The sequence below is a fragment of the Elephantulus edwardii genome, unplaced genomic scaffold, assembly GCF_000299155.1.
Source record: "Elephantulus edwardii isolate Elephantulus edwardi_28Jun2011 unplaced genomic scaffold, EleEdw1.0 scaffold00413, whole genome shotgun sequence".
In the NCBI taxonomy this organism is placed as follows: Eukaryota; Metazoa; Chordata; class Mammalia; order Macroscelidea; family Macroscelididae; genus Elephantulus; species Elephantulus edwardii.
Window position 1 is genome coordinate 1067467 of NW_006400163.1, and position 18785 is coordinate 1086251.

An 18785-nucleotide genomic window follows, 5' to 3' on the forward strand; every position below is an offset into this window, starting at 1 on the left:
CCTAACAGCAGACTTTCCAATGGCAATAAGCCTTTTAATTTCCTAGCTACTGGTGCCAAGACTGTTAACTATGGAGCCAAGCAAACTAAAGCTGTGTACAATCTCAATCTCTTCACCATCCATCCTGATGCTGCCAATTGGTCCAGTGGTGACACAAGTGCTTTAATTGCTTTTTGGTGAAACATTCTTCTTTGTCATATAGCCCTTGTCTGTGCACTTGCTGTATAGAGGTAACTCATCATTGCTGTGAAGCTGAACACTGTGACACTGATGTGTCAAATGCAATAATGATTATCCACGGTGGACAGTGTTTGGTAGCGCTCCCTGATTAAAACAAGATTGGAAGTAGGAGTGGCATCCACTTCTGAAATAGTTTGCCTCCAGAAACCCTATGAACCTGGAGAAAGGATGAAATTTATACAAGCATTCAGGTCCTTCGTTCATAGGGTCACTATGAGTCACCCACGACTCGATGGCACTTAACAACAACAACACATATGTGTAGGCAGATAAATATATGTAATGTATGTATATGCCTTTATATACATGTGATTAACTGTAAAATAAAAAGGTTAGTAAAATTAATCTCTAAAGAGAATGATAAAATACTGATTTTTAGAAAAAAATATATTGAATTCTATCCCAGGAGTTTTTAAAACATTAGGTGACAATGTTGTTGTTGTTGTTAAGTGTCATCAAGCCATACATGAACCATAGCAACCCTATGAATGAAAGTCATGAACACAAAATTTTCATCTTTTCACTAAGTTCATAGAGTTTCTGGAGGCAAGCTTTCCAATCCTGAACCAGCAAACACACCTTTATAGAATCTGGCCACTCTTCCCATCTTCCCATCCTAGAAATAGCTCCAGACTGGTGACCAAAATCCTTTTTAAATATGAGGCCAAATCCAATCAGCTCACACCCTAGACCATAATATGGAAGGAAAATAGGTCACATGTTTCTATTATCTTTAAAAAACAAACTAACAAACAAATACCAAACAAAAACAGCTAAAATGTGAGTAAAATTGAAAACTCATGTTGTTGTTGTTATGTGCCATCAAGTCGCTTGCGACTCATAGCGACCCTATGTACAACAGCCCTAAACTCTGCTCTGTCCTGTGCCAATCACACTGTCTCTGACACTCCCTTCCCGGTTATCCCAGTCACTGAATCCATCCACATCATAGAGGGCCTTCCCCTCCTGCGCTGTCCCTCCACCATACCAAGCATGATGTCCTTCTCCGAGGACCGGTCTCTCCTCACAACATGTCCGAAGTATGTTAGATGGAGCCTCAGAATCCTTAACTCCAAGGAGCAACTCGGTTTAACCCTTTCCAGGATGAATCTGTTTGTTTTCCTAGCAGTCCATGATATTCTCAATACTCTTTTCCAGCACCACAGTTCAAAGGCATCAATTCTCCTTCTATCCACCTTGGTCATTGTCCAATTCTCTGATGCATAACAAGTGATTGTGAAGACCATGGCCTGTATCAAACGCTCTTTAGTCTCCACGGAGAGACCATTGTTCTTCAGTACTTTGGAGAGGTCCCTAACAGCAGACTTTCCCGTGGCAATATTTGATAAAAAAAGTTGATGACAAAAAATTCTTAGTTAAACTTTACCTTACAGATGTATATTGAAGCAATTCCCTAAAGACATTCACATTTAGTTTGTTTAAACAGTTCACATTCTTTTTCGTCTTTCTATTATTGTTGTTGTTGTTGTTATATACCAGGGAGTTAGCTGATCCTCAAGTAGGTTTTCAGAAGGGATATTATGACACAAGAGGTGATTGTTCATCTTTCTCCTGTGGGACAGCTGATGGCTTCAAATCACATACCCTTGGGCTGGCAGCTTTCTGTATTGGAAAATAATAACAATGATTTTAGGATTCATAAAATGTGCATATGTTTGTCAGGTTGAGGGTTGAGAAGTAAGTTAACTTTAAATAACCTTTTAAAAATATTTTCTGTAGAATTAAGCATTCTAAAATGCCATTCATAATGAATTTGTGTTTTGAACATTTTAATTTATTATTGGAATTGCTACGGATGTTTTGTACCCAAGACAGTTATAATATAAAGAACAATTTTCTTTTTCAATGTAATTTGCTTTTGGATATCCATTGAAATGAAACTGCTACAGTTTAATATAATGCTAACAAACACATAGAAGCTTCATTTGTGTAAATGCAAATGTTAGTTTCTGAAACATGTCCAAAGGCATTATCATTATACCACAGTCAACTATCAAACTTAATATATTCAAGAATAAATAGAGAGGGAAAAATAGAAATCAACCTAAAGCAATGGGAGGAAAAAAGTTAATATTTAGGAGAATATGGGAGAGGTGGTTTGTTTTGATAGCATATGAAATAGCTTACATATGTTCATTTTTACTGTCTTTTCTTCTCTAATTTTGAATGTTCTCCCTTTAAAAGAAAAAAAAATCTGCTATTATTCTTCAAATAGTTTTGTTTGTTCAGAGAAAAATATTATTTGTAGAGAATGGAGATTCAACTTTAAGAAAAATAAGTTCCATATTAAATATGTTACAATTTGAAATATAGTTTAGTCTATTTCATGATTTAAAATATTTTAAGAAAGAATCATTGGAGAATTTCAGCAATAGTTGTAAAAACTAGGCCAGGTACATACTGTGGAACAGACCATCAACTACTCATATGTTAGTTCAAACTAAACCTAAAGAAGTTTAAATCAAACCCACAGGAATAAAAATTTGACCTAGAATCTATCCCTCCTGAATGAAAAAAAAAAAAAAAAAACAACCCAAAACCATCTCAGGAACAGATTTGAAGCCTTGAATACTACTCAATGAAGACTATGTGAGCAGTGGGAGGATAGCAAGAATATTATCTATGAGGAACGGAAAAGATCATTACATCATTACAAAAACAGGAGAAGAAGAAAAGACTGAGATGAATTTCAGAAGAAACTGAATATTTCACCAGAGCACCAAGATACCAAAGCAAAGGGAAAGAAGCAGCAAGTTAGGAGCTAACGAGAAGATTTTAAAAGAAGAATAAAGCAAGTATTATAATGAAATGTGCAAAGAGCTGGAGTTGGAAAATCAAAAGAGCTGAACTTGCTTAGCACTTCTTAAGTTAAAGAAACAGAAGAACAAATTCAAGCCATGAGTTTGTAATACATAAGGACACTATGAGTAGAATACAGAATGATCCAGGAAACCTTGAATGGAAGAAGTACACAGAGTCACTGTACAAAAAATAACTGGCTGGCATAGAAGATTTTCATAAAACAACAGATGATCAAGAAGAGGCAACGGTGAAGAAGGAGGAAGTTGAAACTGCTTAGAAGGAATTGGCAAAAACCAAGGCCTCAGGAATTGATGGAATGTCAATTGACATATTTTAACAAATAGATGATGCTTTGGTCATGTTCCTCAGGTTGTGGTGACAAATCTGGAGGACAGCTACCTAGCCATCTCACTGGAAGAGACCCATATTTATTCCCATTCTGAAAAAAAGGTGATCTAACAGAATGTAGAAATTATTGAACAATATCACTAAGATTATGTGCAAGTAAAATTTCGCTGAAGATTGTCCAAAAATGAACAGATCAGTAATTAGGCAGAGAACTACCAAAAATACAAGCCAGGTTTAGAAGAGGTTGTGGCACTAGAGACATTATTGCCAATGTCAGATGGATATTGGCAGAAAGCAAGGAGTACCAAAGGGGATGTTTCTCTATGTCTCATTTACTAAACAAAGGCATTTGACTGTGTGGAACACAACAAATTCTGGCTAACCTTGAGAAGAATGAAAATATTTGCTTGTGCTCATGCGAAACCTATATTCAGACCAGGAAGTAATCCTTAAAACAGAGAAAGGAAACACATCATGGTTCAAAATCAGGAAATGAACATCAGGGATGCATTCTGTCTCAATATTTTTTCAATCAATTTGTGGAACAGATCATTCGGGAGGCTGGCCTATATGAGGAAGAAAGTGGCCATTAAGATTGGAGGAAAACTAGTCAACAATCTGTGTTTTGCAGATGACACGTTCACGTTCTTGCTCACTGAAACTTAGAAGGACTTGAAATACTTGCGGAAGAAGGTCAAGTATCATAGTCTTCAATAGACACTCAGTATCAGGAAAACAAAGATTCTCACTACTGGGACAACTGGAAGTACCACTATAGATGGAGAAAAGATTGAGGTTGTTAACAATTTCTGCTTGCTTGACTCCACAATCAACACTCATCCTGCAGTCAAGAAATCAAAGACAAATTACTTTGGGGAAGTCAGCCATGAGAGACCTTTCCAAAGTGCTAAAGAGCAATGATCTAGAGACTAAGATGTGTCTGATTCAGTCTATGGTTTTTCAGATCATGTGATAGTTATCTGAGAGCTGAAAAATGAATAAGGATGACAGAAGAACTGATGCCTTTGAGCATCAATTGCTAAAATTTTTGGAGAACAATAGTGAACAAAACAAAATATATCTTGGAGAAAGTGCAGCCAGAGTGTCCTTGGAGGCAAAGATGAGAAAGCTTAGCTTTATATACTTTGCACATGTTGCTAGGACAGACTATTCCTTGAAGAGGGACATGATGCTTGGAAAGGCTGAGGGTTGGCAAAGGTGAGGAAGAACCTCAACCAGGTAGATTAACACAGTGACTTCTGCAATGGACTCCAGTCTGTCAGAAATTGTGAGGATGGCACAGGATAGGATACGGTTCAGAACTCTTGTTCATAGGGTAGCTATGGGTCATACTCGCTTGAAGGCAACTAACATCTTTAATTATTTGTCCTAGTGAGTTCATCTAAGTTTGTGCATTAAGATGTGTGTATTGTGAATTCCAGATAATTTGTCTCATATCTCATTGCCGAGGAACTGTCAAAGTACTGCTAAATTTTTTTTACAATAGTTATCCTAAAATATTGAAACTTTATTCTTTAGCTCTTTGTAATGTATTTGACTTAGAAATTTTAGTTTATCCATGAAATGGTAACTCTGAAAATTTAACAACACTAAAGTCACATGTACAGATCTATTTTTTCAGAAAATTAAAGATTCTCTTTTGTCATTGCATAGGTGAATTAATTATGACACCAATCCAGGAATATTATAACGCTGTTATTCCCAAATTCTTTTAACTTCCTTAAAGCAGAATTTACTTCACATGACTTAAATTATTGATTGCATATAATCACATCAAAGCTTTATTAATATGTAATTCTGTCCTTCTAGACACACAATTTGGAAGATGTGGCCATTTGAAACTAAAGCATAAATAGAAAGAAGTCTGAAATCACTTTAACTAGCTATAGAAAATTATCAGGACATTTAGAAGGTGTTCCAGGCATTTGTTAAATCTTTTGATATTATGCTGTCCCTTGACAAGACATTTATGGACATTAGTGTTCCAACCTCTCCAGTCTTGAAAGTGGGAATCTTAAAATTGACAGGCATCAATTTACCCTATCTCGGAAGCCAAACAGCTTGTTCCAGTTTATAAAAAGATAATCTCAAAAAAAAAAAAAAAGACAATGTCTTCCTTGCCATTATTCTTTATTTCCCTTTTCTTTTGTTCTTCTTGCCCTTCTTTTGAATGTGAAACTCTTCAATTAAAAATCCAGTGTCGGTGCATGAATTCATTTTAATATAAATATCATCAGATACTGAGTGGGACTCAATCTTTCCTCTGGCCCAAGCACTAAAACTCACTACCATATTCCATTTTTCTTAAAATTTTTATTTTTATTTTATTATTTGTGTGTACCATCAAATCAGATCTGACTAGTACAGGAGGATATTGTCCCTCCTTCCCCGGCAGAGCATCTGGTGGATTCGAACTGTGCTCCTCTGGGATTGCAGTGCAGCTTCTTGCCACTAGGCCACCAGAGCGCCCCTCATCTTCCACTTTTAAGAAACTCATTTTCCAGGTAGATCTTCTCTTTCAGTTCTTTAAGTCTCATACTGCCCAGAAGCGGAATTACAAACTTTCTAAATCTACAATACCCAATGTTCATTAATATAGCATTGTTTTTACACTTTTAAAAAACATTGATTTGCATATAACAACTTGTATGCATTCACTTTGTCCATGTGCATTGTACCCAATCCCTCATACACACTCTATTTCATACAGTTAAATGGCATTTACTCATGTGTATTATCACACTGTGTACCCTAGATACCACTAAACCTCCTCTCACTGTCTCCTCCTCCACCTGCCTCTACCATCCTAGTGACTATCTCTCCTTCCCCCTTTACTGGTATTCCCTACCACCCTTCTTTTTGTTTATTTTCATGCAATAGTTATTTACCTTGTATTTCATTCATGTACACTGTATCCCATATACTCTTTTATTTTTGTAGTTGTTGTTATGTGCTGTCTAGTCGTTTGCGTCTCATAGCGACCCTATGTACAACAGCCCTAAACCCTGCTCTATCCTGGACCAATCGTATTGCCTCTGACACACCCATCCCAATTACCCCAGTCACTGAATCAATCCACCTCATAGAGGGTCTTCCCCTCCGGCGCTGTCCCTCTACTCTACCCAGCATGATGTCCCTCTCCAAAGACCTTTCTCTCCTTGCAACATGTCAAAAGTATGTCAGACGAAGCCCCAGAATCCTTGCCTTCAAGGAGTAGCCTGGTTTAACCCTCTCTAGGATGAATCCGTTTGTTTTCTTGGCAGTCCATGGTACATTCAATACTCTTCTCCAGCACCACAGCTCAAAGGCATCAATTCTCCTTTTATCCTCCCTAGTCATTGTCCAACTCTCTGATGCATAATAAGTGATTGCAAATACCATGGCCTGTATCAGGTGCACCTTAATCTCCAGAGAGACAGGGTTGCTCTTGAGTACTTTAGAGAGGTCCCTAACAGCAGACTTTCCCATCGTAATACGTTTTTTGATTTCCTGGCTGCTGGTGGCAAGAGTGTTGACCGTGGAGCTGAGCAAACTGAAGCTGTGAACAATCTCAATCTCTTCGCCATCCATCCTGAGACTATGTTTTATGCAATAATTTGCCATTTACACACATTGTATTTTGTATAATTATCAGTGATCTAGGTTTCTTATTACACCCTTCATTCAAATTATTAGATCTTTACTACTCCTTTGCCCTCCTCCCCCTAATCTAGCCACTAAATTCTGTTGTACTAGTGATTGCAGTATTTTCCCTTTTTGCATCCACATTCCTCCTTCCCCTTCCACATTCGGACATGTATTCATACTGTATTGTTTATCCTTCATTGTCTATTTGTTTTATTTACTATACAAAAATATTTGACTGTGTGGATCATAACAAACTGTGCCTAGCACTGAGAAGAAAGGGAATCCCAAAACACTTGATAGTGCTTACGGGAAACCTATACCTAGACCAAGAAACAATTGTAAGAACAAAGCAAGGGAACACTGTATGGTTCAAACTCAAGAAAAGAGTGCATCCAGAATGTGTCTTTTCCCCAACCTTTTCAATCTACATGTAGACCAGATAATTAGAAAGGCTGGAGTTTATAAAGGAGAATGCGTCATTACGATTGGAGGAAGACTCATCAACAACTTGTATTACGCAGATGACACAAGCTTCCTCACCAAAATTGAGGAAGACTTAAAGCATTTGCTGCAGAAGTTCAAGAACTTCATCTTCAATGTAAATTCAAACTGAATGTCAAGAAAACATTGACTCTGACCACTGGGCCAATTGAAAGCACCATGATAGATGGAGAAGAGATCATTGACATTTTCAGCTAGCTTGGTTCCATAATCGCTAGTGTAGGAACCAGCTGTCAGGAAATAAAAAAGACAAGCTACATTAGGAAAATCCTTTGTCAAAACATTTCCAGAGTGCTAAATACCAATGATGTCAGCCTGGAGATTTATGTACAGGCCATGGTCTTTTAATTACTTGCTATGCATCAGAGAGCTGGATAATGACTAAGGATGATAGAAAAAGACTCGATGTCTTTGCATTGTGATTCTGGAGAAGAATATCAAACATACCAGAAAACGCCTAGAGACCAAACAGGTCTTTCCTGGAGAGGGTCAAGCCAAGGTACTCCTTGGATTTTGAAGTGATGTCTCACATAATATGTGCATGTTCCTAGGAGAGACCAGTCTTTGGGGAAGGACAATCTGCTTGGAAGTGGGGAGGGTCAGTGCAAGAGAACAAGACCATGTATAAGAAGCATTGACACAGTGAACATGGCAATAGTGTTACGGAAAAACAAACAAAATGCTAACAGAGTAAATGCAAAAGAAACTGTTCCAGACAATGATGTGAAAATGGACTCACCTAGTAAAAGTTTGGAGCAGAAGAGTAAACTACCCAAGTGTCACCATAATTCCGTTAGAAGCTGCATACCACCATAAAGTGATGTAAACTCAACCCCCATTGGAAAACATACATGTACTAGTATACAAGATAAAGATAGGGTCACACTTTCCTGTCCTATTCATAGTTTTTTATGAATATCTAATAAACTTCCTTTTCTTTGGTTTGTTCTTGCCTTCTCTTGGTGTCTTTCATGATAGCAATGTTCTATCAAATCCTATATGTAAGTCAGAACTGTCTTGTTCTTGCCAATAGTGGGCCCTGGAATTCCTTGGAAATCATATTCTTGGCAATTGGGTTAGATGTAAGGTGTATCAGAAATAGTGAGAATGGCTACAAATAGGGCAAGATTCAGAACTCTTGTTCATAGGGTTGCTACGAATCCTAGTCAACTTGATGGCTTATAACAACAAAAATATATGTATATATTACAATACACACACACTATACACTTGTATTTTGTATGAAGTTATGCACAGGAATACGATTGATTACATCTATGGAAGTAATCATTTGAGAAGTTCAATATGTGTAGTGAAAACTAGGCCAGGTGCTGATTGTGGAACAGATTATATGCAAGTTCAAATTAAAGCTAAAGAAGGTTAAATCATATCCACAGGAATAAAAATTTGATCTTGAGTCTATCACCCCCTGAATTTAAAAAAAACAACACCACCAAAAATCAAAAAACACCAGGAATAGGTATCAGGCCTTGAAAACTAATAAATGAAAACAAGAAAAGCTGTGGGAAGATATAAAGACTATCGTTCGTGAAGAATGAAAATGGTCATTAACAAATAAGGAAGAACAAAAAAAGACCAAAATGAATGTCAGAAGAGACTCTGACTAGAGTGCTGAGAAACCAAAGTAAACTAAAGAATTCAAGAACTTAAGGAGCCGAACAGAAAATGTCAAAGGGAAGCTTCAGAAGACAAGGCAAGATATTATAGTGAAATGTTCAAGGAATTGGAATCAGAAAATCAAAATGGCTGAACTCTCTTGGTATTTCCTAAGCTGAAGGAACTAAAGAAAAATCAAGCCATGCGTTGCAATCCTTAAGGATGTTATAGGAAGAATATTGAATGATTCATGAAGCATTAAAAGAAGATGGAAGCAGTATAGAGTCATTTTACAATAAAGGATTAGTTGATGCAGAAGATTTCAAGAAACAACATATGATCAAAAGACAACATATGATCAAGGTGATAAAGAAGGAAGTTTAGTCTGCTCTGAAGAACTTGAAAAAAAAAATCTTTCAAAGCCCCAGGAATTGATGGAATACCAATTGACATATTTCAATAAACATGTGTTGTCCTGGATGTGCTCATCACGTTGTGCCAAGAAATCTGGAGGACAACTACCGACAAATTAACTGGAAGAGATCCATATTTATTCCCATTAAAAAAAAACTGACCTTAAAAAAAAAAGTGACCTTACAGTGTGTGGAAATTATCGAACAATATCACACACTAGCAAAATCCTGCTGAGGATTATCCAGAAACGAATGGAACAATATATTGACAGAAAACTACCAGAAATACAAGCTGGGTTTAGAAGAGGTAGTGAAACTAGAGACATTATTGCTACTGTAAGATGGATCTTGGCAGAAAGCAGAGTACCAGAGGAGTATCTATTTGTATTTCATTGACTATGCAAAGGTATTTGTATGGATCAAAACAAATTGTAGTTAACCTTGAGGAAAATGGGAATCCTAGAACACTTGATTGTTCTGATGGGCAACCTGTACTAGGACCATCAAGTAGTTCTCAGAACAGAGCAGGGAAACACTTCATGGTTCAAAATCAGGAAAGGAGTGCATTAGGGAAGCATCCTGTCTCCATAACTTTTCAATCTATATGCAGAAGAGATCATTCGGGAAGCTGGGTTTTATGAGGAGAAATGTGGCATCAGGATTGGAGGAAGATTCATCAATAATCTTCGTTATGCAGATGACGTAGACTTGCTTGCTGAAAATTAAGATCTGTACGGCTTGCTGCAGATGGTCAAGGACTGTAGTATTCAATACAGATTGAAGCTCAACATAAAAAAGACAAAGATGCTGACCACTGGGCCTACAAGCAGCACCGTGACAGATGGAGAAGAGATTGAGATTGATAACAATTTTGGCTTGTTCAGCTCCACAATCAGTTCTCTTGGCACCAACAGTCAGGAAAACAAAAGATGAATTTCACTGTGAAAATATGCTCTCAGGGAACTCTCCACAGTACTGAGAAGCAATGATGTTAGTCTAGAGACTAAAGTGGTCCTTATCTAGACCATGGTCTTTGCAGTTACTTTCCGTGCATCAGAGAGCTGGAAAAAGACTAAGGATGATAGAAAAGGAATTGATGCCTTTGAATAGTGGTGCTGGAGAAGAGTTTTGAACATACCATGGAATGCTAAGATAACAAATAGGTCTGTTGTGGAGAGGGTGTAACCAAGTTTCTCCTTGGAGGCTAAGATTTTGAAACTTTGTCTTACATACTTTGGGCATATGGCCAGGAAGGGTGGAAGGACAAGGAGAGCAAGACTCCAGAAGAGATGGATTGATACAGTAACTGGGGCAATGTGGGTTCATATGTCAGAATTAGTGAGACTGGCTCAGGACAAGGCAGGGTTCAGAACTGATGTACATAGGGTCCCTTTGAGTCTCACACAGCTTGACATAACAACAACAACAACAACAACATCATACTACACATGCATACACACACACACTACTAGATATATAGATATACAGGTATATAGATATATGATATATAGATAGATATCTATGTAGATATCAAATATTGTTACCAGTAGATATAGATATATAGATAGTTGGTTGTTGTATACTGTCAAATCCGAACCAACCCATAGCTGATCCCTCCAGCAGGTTTTCAGAAACAGTTAATCGCATGGGAAGAGATTACCCATCCTTCTCCCATGGAGGAGGAGCCGGTGGATTCAAGCAATGTGCCTTTGGTATTGGTGCCACTAGGCCACCAGAAAAAAAAAGAAAAGAAAATAAAATATATATATATATACACACACACATACACACTTAAATTTTAGTAAAAACTCAAGCTTATTACCATCAAAGTAGAGTGAACTGAAAGCCAACTTTCCAGTAGGTGTTTAGAAGCTTTAAAGTACACTGCAGAATAATATTGCCTATTTTTCCATCGAAACTGCTGGTGGTTCGGAACCTCAAGAGAGGTGTCATCTCTAGATCGGTAGGTAGCACAATTCCCTACCCACAAGGTCATCAGTAACTTTTAGTATAAGGATATTAATAATCTACTTTACTGATACTATCAACTTTAATATGACACAAAGAGAATTGCTCTGGAAATTGAAGCTAAAGGCCAGAATGTACATTTCAACTAGCGAGCTTTAGACTGTACTTTCATAGTCCTAATAATCTGAGCCTAAGATTCTTGATACATAGGGGGTAAAAAACAATCATTCTGAAATAAGATATTAATCACAAACTGTATATAAAATAACAGTGAATTTGTGAAAGAAAAATATTAATTACTTAATATATGCTTTATATTTATGAGTAATCTCTAAGCCAGATAATTTACATTTATTAATTACTCTTCTCTATATCTACACTTGCCTTTTTGGCACCATGAAGAAGAAAAAATGTTTTGAGGTCTTAGCTCTTAAGTTTTCCCTCTGGTGTTCAGATAACTTTCTAGTTTGTTATAAAGATGAAGAGTTTATTTACAGTTTAATTAGTAAAGTTATGATGCCAATTTTCATTTAAATGAAATTGTTAAAATATTTATGGAGGAATTATTATGGTAAACCAGCAAATAAATAAGCAAAAAAAAAAAGAAACCACCAAAAAAACCAAAACAAAAACAACCAAACAACAACAATAAAAACCCAAACAGAACACAGCCTTTCTAGTGGTGTCTGACTCTAGGACTTTCCCTCATATTTTCTTGGCTATAAATCTCTATAGACGGAGACTGTCTATTTTTCACTAGTGTAACACTTGCTGGGTGGTTGTTAGGAGCCCAGTAGGCTAACCACCAAACTCTCAAGTATTCTTAAGCATCAATCAAGTCAATTGATATTTATTTCGATTAACAGATGCAGCCTTGAAAGTGCTCACCAGTCTATGCCAGGAAATTTGAAGGACAGTTGTCTAGCCAACAGTTACAAAGAGGTTCATATTTGTTCCCTTTTCCAAGAAAGGTGATCCAACAGAATGTGGAAAATATAGAACAAAATAGCATTAATATCATATGCAAGCAAAATACTGCTGAAGATCATTCAAAATCAGCCAGAACAGTATATAGCTAGAAAACTGCTAGAAGATCAAGCAGGATTTAGAAGAGACTACAGATATCATTGTTAATGTCATATGGATCCTGACTGAAAATAAAGAATAAGAAAAGAATGTGTATTTGTGCTTCATTGACCTTGAAAAGGCATTTGACTGTGTGAATCATACAAATAGTCGCTGACATTGAAAAGAATGGGAGTACCAGAGCACTTAATTTTTCTCATATGAAACCTATGCCAGGACCAGGAGGTTGTTGTGCAGACAGAGTAGGGGAAGGCTTGCATGGTTTAAAATTAAGAAGAACGTGCATCAAGGTTATATTCTTTCTCCATACTTATTCCATTTGTAGACTGAGCATATAATTTGATTAGCTGGTTCTGTGAAGAGAAATGTTGAATCAGGATCAGAAGGAAATTTATCAATAACCTGCATTATGCATATGACACAGCCTCGCTTGCTGAAAGTGTGGAGAACTTGAAGCATTTGTTGCATAAAATCAAGGATTGCAGTCTTCAATATGGATTGCATCTCAATGTCAAGAAAACAAAGTCTCTTACCCTTGAACCAATAGGCAACATCCTGATGGATAGAGTTGTTTTGTGTTGCCTGCAACTCATAGAGACCTTATATGTATTATATATATTTCTGAACTCTGACTTGTCCTGAACCAGTCTCATCATCTCCAGTAGACTATTTCCATTTCTCCAGTCAGAGTCAATCCATCTTATCCTGGGTCTTCCTCTCCTGTACTTTCCTTCCATCCTTCCAAGCATAATGCCCCTCTCCAAAGTCTGGTCCTGCCTGGCCACATGCCCAAAATACTTGAGACGAAGATTAAAAATTCTTGCCTCCAGGAAGCAGCCTGGTTTCACAATCTTTAGGACAGACATGTTTTTTTCTCCTGGCAATCCACAGTATGCTTAACGCTCTTCTTCAGCACCACAACTCAAAGGCACCGATTCTTCTTCTATCATTCTTAGTTATTAGCTATCTGATGTGTCCTGAAGTAAACTCTCTGTTGCATAGCAAGTAATCGGGAAGATCATGACCTGGAACAGACACACCTCAATCTCCAGACTAACACTATTGCTCTCCAGTACTCTACGGAGGTCCTTGACAGTAGACTTTCCCAGTGCAATTCGTCTTTTAGTTTCCTGACTGCTGGTGCCAAGGATATTGATCGTGGAATCAAGCAAGCTGAAGTTATTAACAATCACAATCTCTTTACCATCTGTCATGAAGCTGTCACTTGGCCTAGTCATGAGAAACTTTGTTTTCTTGATGCTGAACTTTAAAATATATTGAAGACTACGGTCCTTGACATTCTTCAGCTGCCACTTCATGTCCTCCTCAGTTTCAGCAAGTAAGCTTGTGTCATCTGCATAATTCAGGTTGTTGATTACTCTTCCTCAAATTCTGATGTCATATTCCTCCTCATAAAGTCCAGCCTACTGAATGATCTGTTTTGCATATATATTGAGATGGTTTGGAAAGAGTATGGATCCCTGACACACATCTTTTCCTGAACCTGAACCGTATGGTGTTTCTCTGCTCTATTCAGATTACTACCTTCTGGTCCAATTATAGGTTTCACATGAGCACAAGTAAGTGTACTGGGATCCTCACTCTTCTCAAGGTTAGCCAAAATTTGTTGTGAGCTGCATAGTCAAATGTCTTTGCATAGTCAATGATACTTAGATAGACATTCCTCTGGTACTATTTGCTTTTGGCCAAGATCCTTCTAACCTTGGCTATGATATTCCTAGTATCACAACCTTTTCTAAACCTTGATTGCATTCGAGAATGCTATCTGACAGTTCTCTGCCAATGCATTTTCCAGTCACTTTTGGATAATCTTCAGCAGGAACCCCCTTATGTGTCATATTAGTGATGTTGTTCAAGAATTTCCACACTCTCTTGCATCATATTTTTTTAAATGAGAATAAATATAGTTATTTTACAATCAGTTGCCCAGATAATTCTCCTCCAGATTTCTTGGCATGTAGGGCAGCATCTATTTGCTAAAATATGTCAATTAGTATTCCATCAATTTGTGGGGCCTTGTGTTTTGCTAATTCCTTCAGAGCAGCTGAAACTTCTTCTTTCATCAGCATTGCCTCTTAATCATATATTGTTTCATAAAATTCTTCTGTGTTAGCCAGTTTTTTTTGGTATAGTGTCTCTGTGTACTCTTTCCATCTTCTTTTGATATTTTCTGGGTCATTCAACATTCTGTCTTCAATATCCTTTAATATTGCAACTCAAGGCTTAAACTTGTCCTTTAGTTCCTTCAGCTTAAGAAATGCTGAGTTGGTTCCTTTTGATTTTTCCAACTCCAACTGTTTGCACATTTTGTTATAATGTTTTGCTTTGTCTTCTCATGCTGCCCTTTGAAATATTCTGTTCAGTTCTTTAATTTCTTAATTTGTTCCCTTTGCTTCAGCTTCTCAGCTCTCTGGTGCAATACTCAGAGTCTCTTCTGAAATCAATCTCAGTCTTTTCTTTGTCCTCTGTATTTAAAATGACTTGATTCATTTTTTCCCCTTGCTGTGTGCTGTTGAGTCTGATCTGACTGGCATAGGAGGACATTGGCCCTCCTTTTCCAGCAGATCTTCTGGTGGATCTAACTGTGCACCTTAGGATTAGAGCACAGCTTCTTGCCATTAGGCCACCAAAGCTCCGTTTTGTTGCATTTTTTGTGCATAATTTTCTTTATAAACTCCCATAGCTCACCTGGTCTTCACTTATTAGTGTTAAGGCCTCAGGAGAAGAGATTGAAACTGGCAACAACTTTATATTACTTGGATCCACAGTTAACACCCCTGGTACCAGGAGTCAGGAAATCAAGAGATATATTGCACTGGGAAAGTCTGCTGTTAGGAAACTCTCCAAATTATTAGAGCAAAGGTGTCAGTTTGAGGACTAAGATTCATCTGATTCAGGCCATGATCTTTCTAATCAATTGCTATGCATCTGAGACCTGGACAATGAATAAGGATTACAGAAGATGCCTTTGAGCTGTGATGTTGGAGAAGAACACTGAACACCCTGTGGATGGCCAGAAGAACATATTATCTTGGAGAGCGTGTACCAAGAATGCTCTTTGGAGGCAAGGATCCTGAGGTTTTGTCTCTCATACTTCAGGGATGTTGCTAGAAGGGACTATTACTTGGAGAGGGACATAATGCTTGGACAGGTGGAGGGTCAATAAAGAAGAAGACCCTTGACAAAGTGGATTGACACAGTGACTACCACAATAGCATATCGGGTTGCTATGAGTTTTACTTGAGTTGTACAACTATGAGTTGTATTCAACAACACCTGACAACAACAATCCATAAGCAAACCAAAGAAGGGTAAAACTATTATGTGTGTATCATTAAATTGAATAATTCAGAAATACCATCCACCTGTATCTACCTGCCCCATAAAGATCACCTAGGCCTATATTCTGAATGTTTAAAGTATAGAGTCAAACAGGAGCTGGTAGACAGGCCTTGTATTTAAAAGGCTTTTGGGCCAGAGTAAGTTTCCAGTTTGGAGACTCATGTATGAAATGGTTGAATTCTGAAAGATGGTTTCTCTTGTCTTGGTGAGGCTAGGATGTGGACTCTTTGGTTGGTTTTGGGTTTTTTTGTTGTTGTTTTTGGGGTTTCTTTGTATTTTTTTGGTGTTTGTTTGTTTCTTTGTTTTTCATTCACAATTGCTGTGAGCTGATTGGATTTTTTAGATTTAACTAACAATGAGCTCTGGGCTGGAAGCCTCTTGGTTTAGAGTCAACCAGGACCTGGTGGGTGGGCCTTATATTTCAAAGGTAGTAGGGATGTTACTTGTGTTTGGGATGAAAATTCTTCTAAGTGGTATAGCACTGCTCTGTCAATTTGCTATACTGAAGTAACTTAAAGTTGCTATGATGCTAAACACTACACCACTGGTGGGTCAAATGCCATAATGGTTACTCATTGTGGAGAGTGTTTGGTGGAGCTCCCAGATTGACTCAGGTTTGGAAGCAGGAGTGGCATCCACTTCCTAAACCAAATGCCTCTGGAAACTCTATGAAAATAGAGAAACAACAGTAGTTATAGGGTTCAAGTCTTTTTTTCTAAGTGTCACAGTAAGTTGTGCTTGACTCAAAGACACTTAATAATAACAGAAAGTATATTTATGTGAAATGAGAGTGTACCCAACTTTGTTAAGTGTTGTTGTTCTTTTAGTTTAATGGTAAGGAGTAGGATTGCCAACCAAAAGATTTAATGTATGAATCTGCCAGCCCCTTTACAGGACAAAGATTGAAAAATCTCCTCCCATGAAATTCACTGCCTCTGAAAAACTGGTTCCGACTTGTTGCTACAAAATACCAACATTATACGGTGAGGATTTTTTTGTAATATTTGGCATAGATTAGTAGATCTTATTTTTAATCTGAGAGTGCATAGAAAAGTATCCTGTATAAATTAGGATAATTGTTCTTTGTTTTATGATTTCTAGCTTTCAAAATGTTTCATAGAAACTCATTTTTCATCACGTATCAGGGGAATCTTGTAATTTAAACAGAGAATGAGTATCAATCAAAAAACAAACAAAAACATTATGGGCCCATGTTTTAAAAGATCACTGTTTCTATGGTTGAAATTAATGATATTCAAAATGAACAATCAACTATTAGCACTGCTGTTGCCATTATTATGACTATGACTATTGCTGGAAACTGAAGAAGCTGAATTTGTGTCTCAAAAACCATAATTAAGGTTTAGGAAGCCATACTAAGAATTTATCAGAGAAGGTCTTCGCAAAGTCGCCATGGTCTCCTGCTTGCTTCAACAATGCTTGAACGGAACCCGGCGCTCGCCCGTGTCTCCCCTCGCTGGTCATCTCCAGCCAGTCCTCCACCAACTTCCTCACATCAGCACTCCTGGACGCCCCAAGGTCCTGCCTCTGCTCCAGCACCGCGCACACCACCTCTTCGCCGCCGTCATGACCGCATCCCCTTGAGAGGGTGCCCAGAACTACAACCAGGACTCGGGGCCGCCATCAACAGCCAGATCAACCTGGAGGTCTACGCCTCCTATGTCTACCTGTCCATGTCTTACTACTTCGACCGTGATGATGTGGCTTTGAAGAATTTTGCCAAATATTTTCTCCACCAATCCCATGAGGAGAGGGAACACGCCGAGAAACTGATGAAACTGCAGAACCAGCGAGGCGGCCACATTGAACTTCAGGACATCAAGAAATCAGACCGGGATGACTGGGAGAGCGGGCTGAATGCAATGGAGTGTGCGCTACACTTGGAGAAAAGTGTGAATCAGTCCCTACTGGAACTGCACAAATTGGCCACTGACAAGAACGACCCTCATTTGTGTGACTTCATTGAAACACATTACCTAGATGAGCAGGTGAAATCCACCAAACAACTGGGTGACTGTGTAACCAACATGAGCAAGATAGGCGCCCCGGATTCGAGCCTGGCAGAGTACCTCTTTGAAAAGCACACCCTGGGAGACAGTGACAGCTAGAGCGGAGCGAAGCTTTAGTCCGTCTTTCCCACAGCCACAGGGCTGACTCCGTGTTCACTACCAGGCCACCTGCATATCTTGTTTATTTTACCTTTTCTATAAGTTGTACCAAAATACCCACTTAAGTTCTTTCATTTGTACCATTCCTTCAGATAGTCCTTTGGTACCCAGCTGTTGTGTTGGAGATATTGGTGGGCCAAAAGTCTAAGCCATCTTGGCTAAATTCTTTAATCACCACGGTTCTGCTTCAGTCACATTTAATAAAATGAAACTTACAAGGAAAAAAAATAATTTATCAATACTTTTATGGCTGTCACTTAAAAAGGGATAAATATATAAACAGAACCAATTACTAGAATTTAATACTGATTTAACATCATAGCTGGAAATAATCACAAAATTAGCGTATTGACTTTCTGAAATTTTCTTCTGTAAGAAAAGATAGGAGAAATTATTAGAGAGCAAATATGAAATATTCAGCAAAGTATATTTTTATATACATGTTTATACATATAAATAGGCATCATTCACTTGAAATTGCTTGGAGGAAATATTACCTTTAAGTTTTATTGATAATTGGTAAAGTTTTCCACAGTTTATCATTATAAATTTGCAAACATTGTTGAACAGTATTTGTTTCCCCATAAAG

At 37.7% G+C, this 18785-nt stretch overlaps 1 pseudogene; it reads left to right on the plus strand.

Annotated features, from left to right (window-relative positions):
• The first annotated feature begins 17420 nt into the window (after positions 1 to 17420).
• Positions 17421 to 18136, plus strand: LOC102859162 (annotated as a pseudogene).
• The last annotated feature ends 649 nt before the right edge of the window (positions 18137 to 18785 follow it).